Source organism: Typopeltis vanoorti, chromosome 18 (genome assembly GCF_054136105.1).
Source record: "Typopeltis vanoorti isolate ZY-2024b chromosome 18, IOZ_Tvanoo_1.0, whole genome shotgun sequence".
Lineage (NCBI taxonomy): Eukaryota > Metazoa > Arthropoda > Arachnida > Uropygi > Thelyphonidae > Typopeltis > Typopeltis vanoorti.
This window is the reverse complement of record NC_143566.1, coordinates 15,131,075-15,143,493: the sequence shown is the minus strand read 5'-3', so window position 1 is coordinate 15,143,493 and position 12,419 is coordinate 15,131,075.

The window sequence follows — 12,419 nt, the reverse complement described above, 5'->3', positions numbered from 1 at the left end:
TTTCTACCGAGTTTGCGCATTAGTTCTATCATTTATCCCGATCACGTGTTTCATTATTCGAACAGATGTGACCCTTTCGGTGAATACAAAAAATGATGTTTTTTTATATCATAAGATGGCCGAATGTCGGTGAATTTTCTTGTACATACAATGAAAATATAATATTCTTTTCGGTCTACAGAATAAATAAATACAAATTTACTGTTTTAAAACTAATAAAAAATGAACCTATATTCAAAATTTTGAAACTGGCGTTAAGGACTTCACTTTTTTAAAAAAATTTCCGTGACAGAAAGAATGACCTTGAATACCTTCCGTTCGTCATCGGAGCAACCGTAGCTCAGTGGGTTTAGACCAGTGTTTCTCGACCTGTGATCAGCGACGATGGGACAGGTGGTCCGCAGGCAGACTTAAATTAATTAAATAAATATTTTTTTAAATTATCCAAACAAAACAAATTAAAATTGAATAAGTAAAAATTATTGAAATCAAATGGAGCCTTAAAAAACGAACAAATAGCTTCAGAATGTTCAAAGGCGGAAGCAATAAACTCTATTGTTTTTCACTTCACCCCTCTTTTATTATTCGTCATTCTGCCGCTAAATTTGTAGTTGCAGAATGACAAATAATAAGAGGGGCAAAGCGAAAAACATTATAGTTTTATTGTTTCCGCCTTCCCTTGCTGTTCTGTCAGATTTGAAGTGAACACGTGTTGTCCACATTTCAGCCAATTGCTTGCTGTGTAATGATTTTTATTATTGAAGGTTTCCCTCCATCAACCAAGGCCCAGTATATCTTGAGAAGTGCTAAGTGATACATGAATAAAGTGTGTCCTGAGTTAACCCCAGTATTTATATATTTTTCGGAAACTTTTTTAATAATAGAAAAGTGGCTTAAAACTAGGACTTTGAAAAGAAGAGCAAATGAAACAGGTGATGCTAACCCTAATTGTGATGCACGTGTTGTAACGGCGAGTAAATCTGGTACTATTGAAGCAGAAGAAACAAGCAGTTGAAAGAAAAAATACAGCAGGAAATATAACAGTTCGTATTTGGAATTCGGGTTTACTTGGTGTGGAGATGAAAGTGAACAGAAACCTCAATGTGTTTTGTGTTACGAAGTGTTGTCGAACGAGTGCATGAAACCTGCGAAACTCCGACGACATTTAGAAACCAAACATTGTGATGTGAAAAATAAGCCAATTGAATTTTTTCAGTGACGCTTTAAATCATGGGAAAGATATAATTTCAGCCATGGGTTCCATTAATAGCAAGGCACTGGAAGCATCCTATCTCTTAAGTTTGCACATAGCGAAAACAAGGAAACCTCATTCTATCGGGGAAAATTTACTACTTCCTGCTATAAAAGATGTGGTAAAAACGATGTTTGGCAACTAAGTTACTAAAAGATGTTGATTTGATTCCTCTCTCAAATAATACTGTCGGTCGCAGAATTAATGATATGGCAGGTGATGCAGAATCTCAGTTAATCGAAAGAGTAAAGAAAAGCCCTTATTATCTCGTCCGCAAATAGACGAGACTACTGATGTTACAAATGATGCGCAGTTAATATGCTACGTAAGATATGCACACATGATAACAACATTCATGACGATATTCTGTTTTGTAGAACTTTGTCATCCCGAACAACTAAAGAAGGAATATTTCACACTCTCAATAATTACATAATACACAAAGGGATCCTGTGGGAAAAATGTATAGGCTTCTGTTCGGATGGAGCTCGCGCTCTTACAGGCAGGCATAGTGGGGTTGTTTCTAAGGTCGAAGAAGTAGCTCCGGATATGAATTGGGTGCATTGTTTCATACATAGAGAAGCGTTGGCCTCCAAAGGAATGCCACCAGAATTTAAAACTGTGCTACACAACGCTGTAAAGCTAGTTTATTTTATTAAAGCTCGACCGTTAAATAACAGGTTATTTTCGGTACTTACTCGGCGATGAAATGGGCAGTGAATATATACAAATTTGCTTCATTTTGACATTCGCTGGCTTTCCAGGGGCAAAGTACTAACAAGGTTATTTCAATTAAGGCACGAAGTTTTATTGTTTGTAAATGAACGTAATTCTGATTTTGCATCACTCCTTGTTGACGAAGCATGGTTATCAACACTATCCTATCTTTCAGACATTTTTTCGAAATTAAATGAACTAAATCTCTCCCTTCAGGGAAATTCTTTAACTGTTCTTGATGGCTACGACAAAATAAAGGCATTCGAGAAAAAACTCGTTTTATGGATTATGTAAAAGACAGACAATTTGCACCTTTTCCAACATTGGAATCCTTTTAGTGGAAAATAATATTTTTGTTGATTCTGAGTTTCTGAAATGGGTTTGCGACCACCTCAAAAATCTGAAACGGAATTTTGAAACGTATTTTCAGAATAACTTTTATTAGAAATTTCTGTGGGATTGCGATCCATTTCAGGCTTGCAGTCACGAGAAGGACCTTTCATTATCGAAAAAGGAACAGTTAATTGAGCTTTCAAGTGACAGTGGACTTAAAATGTAGTTCCGTGATCTTGGTTTGGCTCGATTTTGGATCTCGTCTTCAGTGAGACGTGAATTTCGGGAGTTATCTGAAGAAGCATTGAAAATCGTCCTGCAGTTTTCTACAAACCTATCTTTGCGAGAAAGGATTTCATCGCTCCTTCAAATAAAAACAAAATACAGAATTCGTCTTAGAGTGTGTTTGTGATCTTCGACTGAAGTTGACCAATATTGGGCCAGATACCCAGCAACTCTGCAAGGTCGAGAAGCTCATCCATCTCATTAAAAGTTAAGGAGTAACATAATTATATCATCTTATTTATTTGTTGTCCGCGCGGTTAGCCTAGTGGGTTACACGCTTCGCAACCATATGCCTGGGGAAAGAGTGTCCTAGGTTCGATTCCCGTCAACGACGTGAGGAGCTTAAGGATCTTCCTCAGCCAGAGCCAAGTTAGCCGATCTTGGGCCTGGACAGCAGGGTTTTTTCCGCCAGTTTATCTGGGGTTTTCATCCCGCAAGCAGACAAACCAGCCCCGGGAACACACACGGATTACAGTCAGGAATACTGACCCAGCCACAGGTCTGATTCGTCAGCCTATGCCGGAGCCCGGATAAAATTTGGGGGGACTAGATGGTACTGTGAACTCCCGTAAAAAGGGGGAACGCAGTATCATCACACGAAATTTATTTATTTGTTTAATAAAAATTAAAACTTTGTTGAATGATGACACACTTTTAATCATTTACTTCCAATTTAATTAATTATATTGCCATATCTTTCGAAACAAGCTTTAGGATTTATTATGTTATAAATGGCATACTTTTTCCGAAATGTTGGTAATTCCTACTTAGGTTTTTTTAAAATAAATTCAAAAAATCAAAACGACCTATAGGGAAATAAATTAAAAACACTATGTTTATTTTTGAAGTAAAACTTTAATTCCGACATTCTAAAATGTTGTTTTTCTTGCTTTTCTGTTCGCAAAATCGTCGATGACATTGGCGAAGTCTATTTCATCACTCAGTTACTGTTTTAGACAGTAAGGCAAGATTTCATAAACGCCAAAAAAGGTGCCGCCAGGGCGGATCTCCCCACCCCCTACGCCTCAGTAACGTAGTGGTCCGCAGAATTGTTTTAGGCATTTTACTGGTCCTTGGGCTTAGAAAGGTTGAGAAATGCTGGTTTAGACAGACCATGTGGTTTGAAAAACCCAGGGTCGAATGCCCCTCAATGATGTGAAGATTCGTGGTGGCGGTTTCTCCTGAAAACTCCGGTTTTTCGTACCTCAAAACAAGCAAACTGCCTGAAGAACATGCGCAGAACGTCTGGGGAATTAACCAACGTATTCTTCCAGATTTGGTTTCGAATACCTGCACGGGTATTCGAAGTGTTGTTCTTCGCGTCCCCGTAAAAAATCAGGAAAGATGAGGCATCATCTTGAACAGGGTTTGTCTTTATTTACGGTAACTTTTTGCTAAAATAAGAAACAGACTACTTGTGTGGTAGCCACAGTTCCTGTTTCTCTTATGCCCCCCCACCCCGTTTTTAATGCACCTTGACCGAAGTTTCTGATTGCGGAAGAAGTGAATGACTTCCGATGTACTCCCCAACTGAAATGGAAGCAAGGACGGGCGGGATGGTTCAGAAAGGTCAGCAAGATCAGTATTAATTGCATTTCTTTTGATGGGAAGCATATTCTGAACAATAATTTTCTCAGAATTCAAGTCTGATAACTTTGGAAATAATTTTAATTTCATTTACGTGTTAATATTACGTTATTTATTCCTGAAATTATACGGCAAGATAATTTCATACACCCCCCTGCCCCAAAATGTAAAATTTTGTACAACATCGAATTAATCTGCTTCTCGCAACAATACTAATTCTAACTGCTATGAAACAATAACAGCGAAACAATGACATCAGTGCAAGAATGCTTTCTCGTCTGATTCTAAAGGCAATTGTTGATTTCATTGTGTTTTAAAACGTCGAATGGGAAGCCTTTTATGAATCCAAGTGACGCAATGTTCATTTCGTGTGTGGAGTGCAATTGTCTTTAGCAGCTCACACACGGACACCAAGGAAACCTTGGCCTATTTATTGAAGTGCATTTCCCCGGATTCGACTGCTATAGAAATACATTAAAGGAGTTTCAGCCATTAATAATGCAAGTCTGGGTTTGGTTTCACGTGACGGCAATATCTTTAAGGGTGTTTAATTTTTTTTTCTTTAATGAAATCAGCGCAGAAATCCTGTTTCAAAATACTGCTTAGGGCTGACTTTCTTCATCGCATGCAATCCATTCCACTGATTCCCCCGGGAGGGGGGGGATTGAAATAATTGTAATGATATTGTCACCGAGATTATCGTAAACATTACTAATCGGAGAATCCGGATGACCATGTCATTACTGTCAGCTTATGAAACAACCTCTTTCTTAACACAGTTAAAACAAGTCTGTTTCACCAAATCCTGACTTTTAACCCGATTTTTTTTTTTTTTTAATTTCCAGTTTCGTTTTATTCAACTTTTTAAAGTGCAACATACTCTTGTCCTCTTATCCTGATATTTATTCATTTATGAGCTTATTTGACACAATCACTTGACTACAACTGCTGGAAGTCCAAACGTACAAAATTCTTGGCGTTTCTGTCCGCTCAATGAGTTTGCCACTCGAGCGAACAATCTCCGTTCGTTTTAACCCCTGCAGACATCACCTACTAAACTTGAGTCGCGCTGTCTTCAGCGCTTTAGAGTTATGGCTTCGAAGTAGTACAGAGCGAGGTCAGAGGTCACCGCTATAATAGGGTAGTGTGTGTGTACGGAATGGCCGTGTTCCCAGATTGCTTTGATTTCCGCATCGGTGACCTTGACATCCACTCAGCTGGAATCTCTTTTATTAGACGCTGAGATGTCACTCGATTTTTCCTGTTTTGTCACCAAGGTTTGGCTTGTTTTGAAGCTACCAACGGTTCCAAAGGGCGGACAATTTCTTGGAATTTCTTGCAAAAAATCCCGTGATTTCAGAGCACGTTTTTGTTGTTGTTTCCCTCCGGGAACTCCGGAGAAGAAAATGCCTACGGAATGACAGAAAGTGTGTAATTTAACGGCAGCTTCAACAGCAAGTGTATCCTGAACCTCTTTTATTTATTTTGTTCCGATGGTTTTCCAAAGCCTTCTCCATCAGCAGTCTCCTTTGAGTTACTCGTAGCCACTGGCATGTCATGAATGCCATTTCGTAATACGGGCGGTACGACTGCACACTAGCAGAGAATTATAAGACATCCTCCATCTGAGAGGAGCGTACCTAAACTTCAAGAAGAAAATATGACCAGGTTGATCTGAATATTTGTAAAGAAACGATGAAAATAATAATCCTCCTCTGTTTCTTAGAGCATTTTTGCGATGAAACGGAGGAATCCCCCCTTTCAGCAATCATGTTTTCGACTTTATAGCATTTTCCTCTCTTAAAACTGTATGGAATATGTTGTCAATTCAAACAAGGTAAAGTCGTGTTTCCTTGGAAACCAAAGATTCTACATAAACACATCTCATGTTATCAGGATATTGGGAATAAAAATTTACTTTATAACTGACAAGCTTTTAAGGTTGTGTTTCTTTTCACTGAGTGGCCATTTATCAGGTATACTTCCCTATTTAGGAAAACTGGGAGATGTTCCTAATAAAGTTGCCACTCAGTGTATATAACGTTGGATATAAAGTGACGTTTTGGATAATTTCATAGGATGGATTACCTTGAGGGTGAACTACAAAAAAAAAGTTCAGCTCCTAGAACGCCCCCTGAAATATTTTATGGGATCCCTGATTTGCATTTGATGGTCAAAGGAGAGAGTGAGGAGACGAAACACGATGAGGGATATAAAGGTTATTTATATCCCGCATTTTACGTCAGTTCGACGGTTGTCCCAAATGTAGCCGAAAGGAAATAGTTCGAGGCATTTAAAGCAATAAAAAGGATCACGTGATTGGAATAAGCAATAGCTTTCAGCTAGAGTTAAGGCTTACATCTTTCGATTAATATCTCAACCTCCCCAAAAGATTGCATGCCCCCCCCCCCCCCAATTGGAACAACGAAAATCTCTGAAATGGAGTGAATGTTTTCCCCCATTTCACGCTATCACGATCTCCGCGAGCCTGCTGGCTATCACTTTCCCTTCATGGTCTACCGGACTCCGACGAGCTGGTGGCGATGAACCTTACTCGAAGAAGCAGGTATGGCGGGGGGGGGGGGGGAGAAGACGCTTGCCGAGAAATTTTTGTGTTCTCAGAATGTTCGTCTTGCTTTCTTGAGTAGTGTGGACCACGCGCAGACAAGAGACATCCCCAATTACGCTTAACAAAAGAGTTAAAATACAATCAAGACCGATAATCTTCTTATTTGGGAAGTAACAAGCAAGAAAGAAAGGTAGGCGACGTCTCAGCCAGTTAATTGTCGTTTTTTTTTTTTTTTTGGCCATCCACGTTCCCATCGACCACATTCATCACACTGGAACGTTGTCGACACTCCATCTGGTGTTCGCTTTTCATCAATATTTAACGGAATTTTGTTTTGGACGCCTGTTAAACCAGGAAATTAATCTGAGGTGTGAGGAACAACAGGATTGCTGCGTTCACATCCTGCAAGCGAGATGAACTGCAACTGTCAAGTGAGTACATGAATTCTTTTTTTTTTCGTCCGAAAAGGCCAAACAATTTCAGTTGACATTTCCTCTTGATCATTGTTACGTCATCAAACAATGCTATTTGCGTATTGATAGTAGATTTCTTTCAAAGGACAATTAAATGCAAGAGGTGATCTTGAGCCGTGGATGATCTCAAATATTTTAATTTCCTTAATCAATGCAATGGTAAGAGTAAGAAAAAAGTATAAAACAGCATCCGAAAATTAGGATATTATCTAACACTACAAATCTCCAAAAAATACATTCGCAACAAAGTCGTCCACGGAGAAGATTTAAATCCGCGTTTCATCACCAGGATCTTGTTGCATTGAGGAGTGTCACCCCCCCATTAAATTTTCTGATACTAAAAAGCTACTACAAATTTAGCAGTGCTTGACTGATCAAACGTTCCTCATGAACAGTAAGAACCTCAATCCATCATCTTATTCATAACTAATCTGCCTTGTCCATCATCTTATCGGTGACATCCCTCTAATCCATCGCCTTATAACCTTCAATAAATAATGAATAAGACCCACCTTAATCTCCATGAACTGAAAATACAACTTCTTTCACTACGCGTTATTCCGCTTCTTATGCAGGGTCCGCGTGTTACTTAGATGCGACTTCTTGTTGGTACTACTCCCAACCGAACTGTCACCTTGTCTACCGCTGGAACTGAAGAATACAACTACGGCCAACCAAAGGATTCGTTGGGCTCTCTGAGTTCTCGCGACCGTGAATTGCGTCGCCCGATTCTACTTTTATCAGTGGATCATACAGTCAGGTTTGCATCTCCCAAAGCAGGCACGTTTTCTACAATAACAACGAAATCCAGGTTTAATTCTACGGGAGAACGGATTTAATAGCTGAAAAGTGTCGCTCCCTCAGTCCTGTATGTCATCACCTGTCTGTCCTTCAGTGGCTCTGTTTTTTTTTTTGTTTTTTTTCATGTCATTTCCACCCGTGAAAGTTGTCAATGTGAAATGCATTTAGCACCATTGGTGAGATAGTCCGGAAATTCGGATCTAGAAACCAGAAATGTTTTCAAGCCACTTCAGACCTCCAGTAAGCAGAGGGATCAACACCGGGAGAAGAACTTCTCATTTTTTCCTCCTTCCTCGCTAATGAAATACAAACTGAGATATAAACATAATTTATGGGCGTGATTCCCAACCACATGGGCGTCCGCAGAAAATTTTCCGCGGGGGGGGACAAAACTTGGAGACAAATAATTACATCAATAAATTTTTATTCAATATTTTATAAAATGCCCCGTTTCCCCCCTCTGCAGATGCCCATGCCCAACCAGCCTTGTCCAAATGGGTATTTGTGTCCATCATCCTCAAGGAAAGATCTTCCCTCAGCGAACGAAGATGGCGCTCGCGCGCGCACACACACACACACATTCGCGTCATTATCTTCAAATTACCGTGACGAAACATCTGTTCGTAGCTTATTAAAGAAAGACTTTAACTAACATACATTCATTCATTTAGTACTATTTTAATAATAGATGGCAGCGGGAATAAAGTCATCGGGGAAGTTGGGGGGGGGGGGTTGAATAAGAACAGAAACGAAGAAAAAAACTTTTCCGAATCCCGAGCAGCTCTCGCGTCATCTGACAAGCTTGGAGTGTTTCTCGCCCAGATACTGCCGGCTACGGCAAAGCTGCACTCTTACTTCACCTTACTCTAATAGTCACCTACTTTTTAGCTTTACTATTGGCTATCTGTTCACGTGACCTACTTTTTATGTTCTGATAGGTCTGTTAGCCAACTTACAGAATTTATGGTTAAAACTGAAGGCTTGCTGCAAACGTTGTTATTCAGTCTTCCACCTACATGTGACAACTGCTTGTCCCAGCTGGATAACTCCGTCTATGGCTCGGGGGACTTTGTCGTAAAAATCTCACCCCACCCGTGCCCCCTTATCGTTCGCTTACCGCAGCATAACAGGTGGATGTTTATCGAAATTCAAATTTGATACTGCATACAAGTTTCCAAGAGTTTCTTCAGGTTATTTCTTCAAGGAAAAATATTTGCAAGTCTGCTGTTTCGATTCTTTAATCCTCTTCAAGTTGTCTGATTTTACACGGTTCTAACATGGTAAGTGAAGTAGTCCATTCTGTTCAGTGTTATAACAGTATTGTATTATTAGTTAGTGAAGGTAATTTTATGACGCAAGCAACAATATGGAAGCTCGCACCGTTCAGCACGCGAAGCCAACAATTGCAATGACTCGTGCTTTGATGTTACAGAAATTTCAATAATTCCAAAAATAGCAATTCCAAATTCTATCTGTTCACGTGACCTATTTTTTTATGTTCTGATAGGTCTGTTAGCCAACTTACAGAATTTATGGTTAAAACTGAAGGTTTGCTGCAAACGTTGTTATTCAGTCTTCCATACTGTAGCATTTCAAGTTGACAAACTTGAAATGCTACGGTATGGTATTAAAAGGGAGAAAAATGTAGCCAACATTGCTGGTGTTTTGACAAGGGGATGGCGCCTCTGAATTTGTACAACAGCGATCATCACTGGAATGGAAATAACACGAATGATTGTAATTGTTCAATAACCTCCATTCGATACTTCATTTTGCCACACGTACGCATTTACATTAATCTGAAGAACCTCTGAAAAGAAGTAACATCTGTGCTGATTAAAATATTCAGTCCAAATCCAGGAAACATCCACTTTAGAATTACGAAGATCTGAGTGAATAATTCGATCCACGTGCCACCGAATTCGTAGCCGATAATAACAGGGTTCGTGACATTTCTCCCCAAAATAATGAAATCATTCTGCAACTATACGTGGATGGAACCTGCATTGGTAGCTTCTCTGCTCATCTGCTTACTTCGGGGTCATTCTCTGCGCATGCGCTACCTACTAAGAAAACCTGAAGGCCGAAATGTAGGTCTCTTTCTTCTTGTCGTTTTCTACTTGAGCAAGCATGCTGGGTGAAGAGTGGTCTTAGTGGAGCAGCGGGATTTAGGACGGATCGATTGGACTTTTAGCAGGGAGACTGGGAGGGAGGTCATTCTGTCAATGTGTTGGCTTGTTAAAAATTGAATATCCACGCTTTTTTTTTTTACTGTCCAATCACAAGAATTTTTTTTTCTTTTCTTACTTGCATTGCGCATGTGCCAGGTCGGTTCACATGAAAGGTAATTAAGCAGTAAGTAACCGAACAGTCGGTTTATTATTTCTCACAGCTGGCGACCAGAAGCAGAGAACACGTTCCAAAACCAGAATCGCTGGCCTGAGTTTACTTAATAAGACGCCTTTGCTGGCTGACTACGCCTACGTCAAGCAAAGTTCTGTGGACACAGGCAATTCCCCTTCGGTTAGAAACCCATAGATTGGAATTGAACCTTTTTTTTTTTTTTTTAATTTTTAAGATGCCTGTACTCGTATGTTCGTTTTGATTTAGCCCAAACTGATCAGTGCTCCACTTGCATACGATCGCAGTGGACCTTAGAGACGCTTTACTTTCTCCAAAATTCTCTTTCGGAACGCACCCATCACAACCTTGTGTTCAAATGTAAAACATAATCGCGGATGTTAGCTATGGACATCTCAAATGAAGCGATCGCAAGGACGATACAAAGCAGAAGATGAAGAGGGAGGATAATAAAATTGAAGAAAACAAGTACTTGACGTATATTTCGCCAGTATTTTAGCCATCAACACAAATATATATTTTTTAATCGGAAACATCCAAAACTTAGAAGGATCAATGAGGAGGGGAGAATTACTGAATTTATTCTAATAAATCAATGGTGAGATGCAGGAAGAGGCCCATGAAGGTATCTGTGGAAAACGAGTCTTCAAATCGGCAGACAGCACGTGCAGTTATAACAGAAAAACAAAATGTGCGGCCGACAGTATAGAACCCCGAAACTCAAACAAGAACACACACAAGGAAGTGAGTAACGCGCATCAGGACCCAGAGGGTTCCCTAATCGAGAGAGAGAAAATCCGAGATAACAGCTGATCACTCTACGGGCGAGAGGTCGTTAAACTTATTCCGTGTTGTGAAAACTGTGACGTCACGCTACGATCACGGCAAGTGAACACGATCGTTCAGGTGCTGGTTTATCGCTCACTCGCCATCCTACTTCAACATTCTTTCTTTCTCTCTCTCATACCACCAAGGACGTGGCACGTCTGTCCGAGAGAAGAAGCCAGCAGCCCGTGTCGATGCGCAGACGGCAGCAGGTGAAGTACGATGCATCTGTCTGTCGCGGTTCATTACATATCCGACCAAGACCTGTTCATCTCGTAATCTAGTTCGTGCAATCTCCGTAACGTCTCGCGCGCTGCGGTCTGGTAACGTAGGCCATCTGATTCTGACGCTTAACCCCACTGACACGATAATGTTGATGACACCGGTCGACAGAGAGAAAATTACTCACACGCACGCATTTCTGCGAGTCCGGTCTATAAGCTCGTTAACGGAAGTAGGTGAACATCCAGTCGTGACGTCATGTGCTTAACCAGGAAGTGAAGCAAAGCAATGCACCACTTCGACGAAATGTGTGTTGAAGTCGTCATATCGGCTGTAAGTTTGGAGCTGCAATAGAAAAAGGGTCTGTGAGAAGTGCAAGGAAGATGAAAATCGGCTAACCCTACCAGGGATTTTTTCACGAGCATCGCTAATAAGTTTCTATTTTACGAACGTCCACGCTCTTTAGTTTACTAACCGGTTTGAGTAAGAATATGATAAACTTCCTTCTACATAAAGAAAACTGGAAACAGGTTCCCATTCTGCTTCTCATTCTTCTAAACAACAGCTGAAAATAGCACGAGAGACAAACGCAGCCATTTTGGATAGTCAGCTGAGATTAGACTGCACGTCTCTGGGAGAAGAAATGGAATATTGGATTTTATGGCACTGCACACATCGAATTCCATTGGACTTCCTTCCGGTCCGCGAATTCATGTGCGAAGTGCCAGCCGATGACGTGCTCTGCAAGTCATTACTGCTCTAATGACAGGACATTACCTAAGATGGTGTGTGTGTGTGTGTGTGCGCACTCTTTCCCAAAAAGAGCGTCCGTAGCTGTCGGAATATATAGAATATATAAGATGAATGAAAAGATCAGGGTTTAAATTCCGTCCAGGAAGGGCACAATCTTTGTGACTGTTTTCTTATCGGGAGATGAGTTGGTCGGTCTCAGTTCCGAAAAGCCTTACAAAGACTGTTCCTGTCTTAGAAGGGA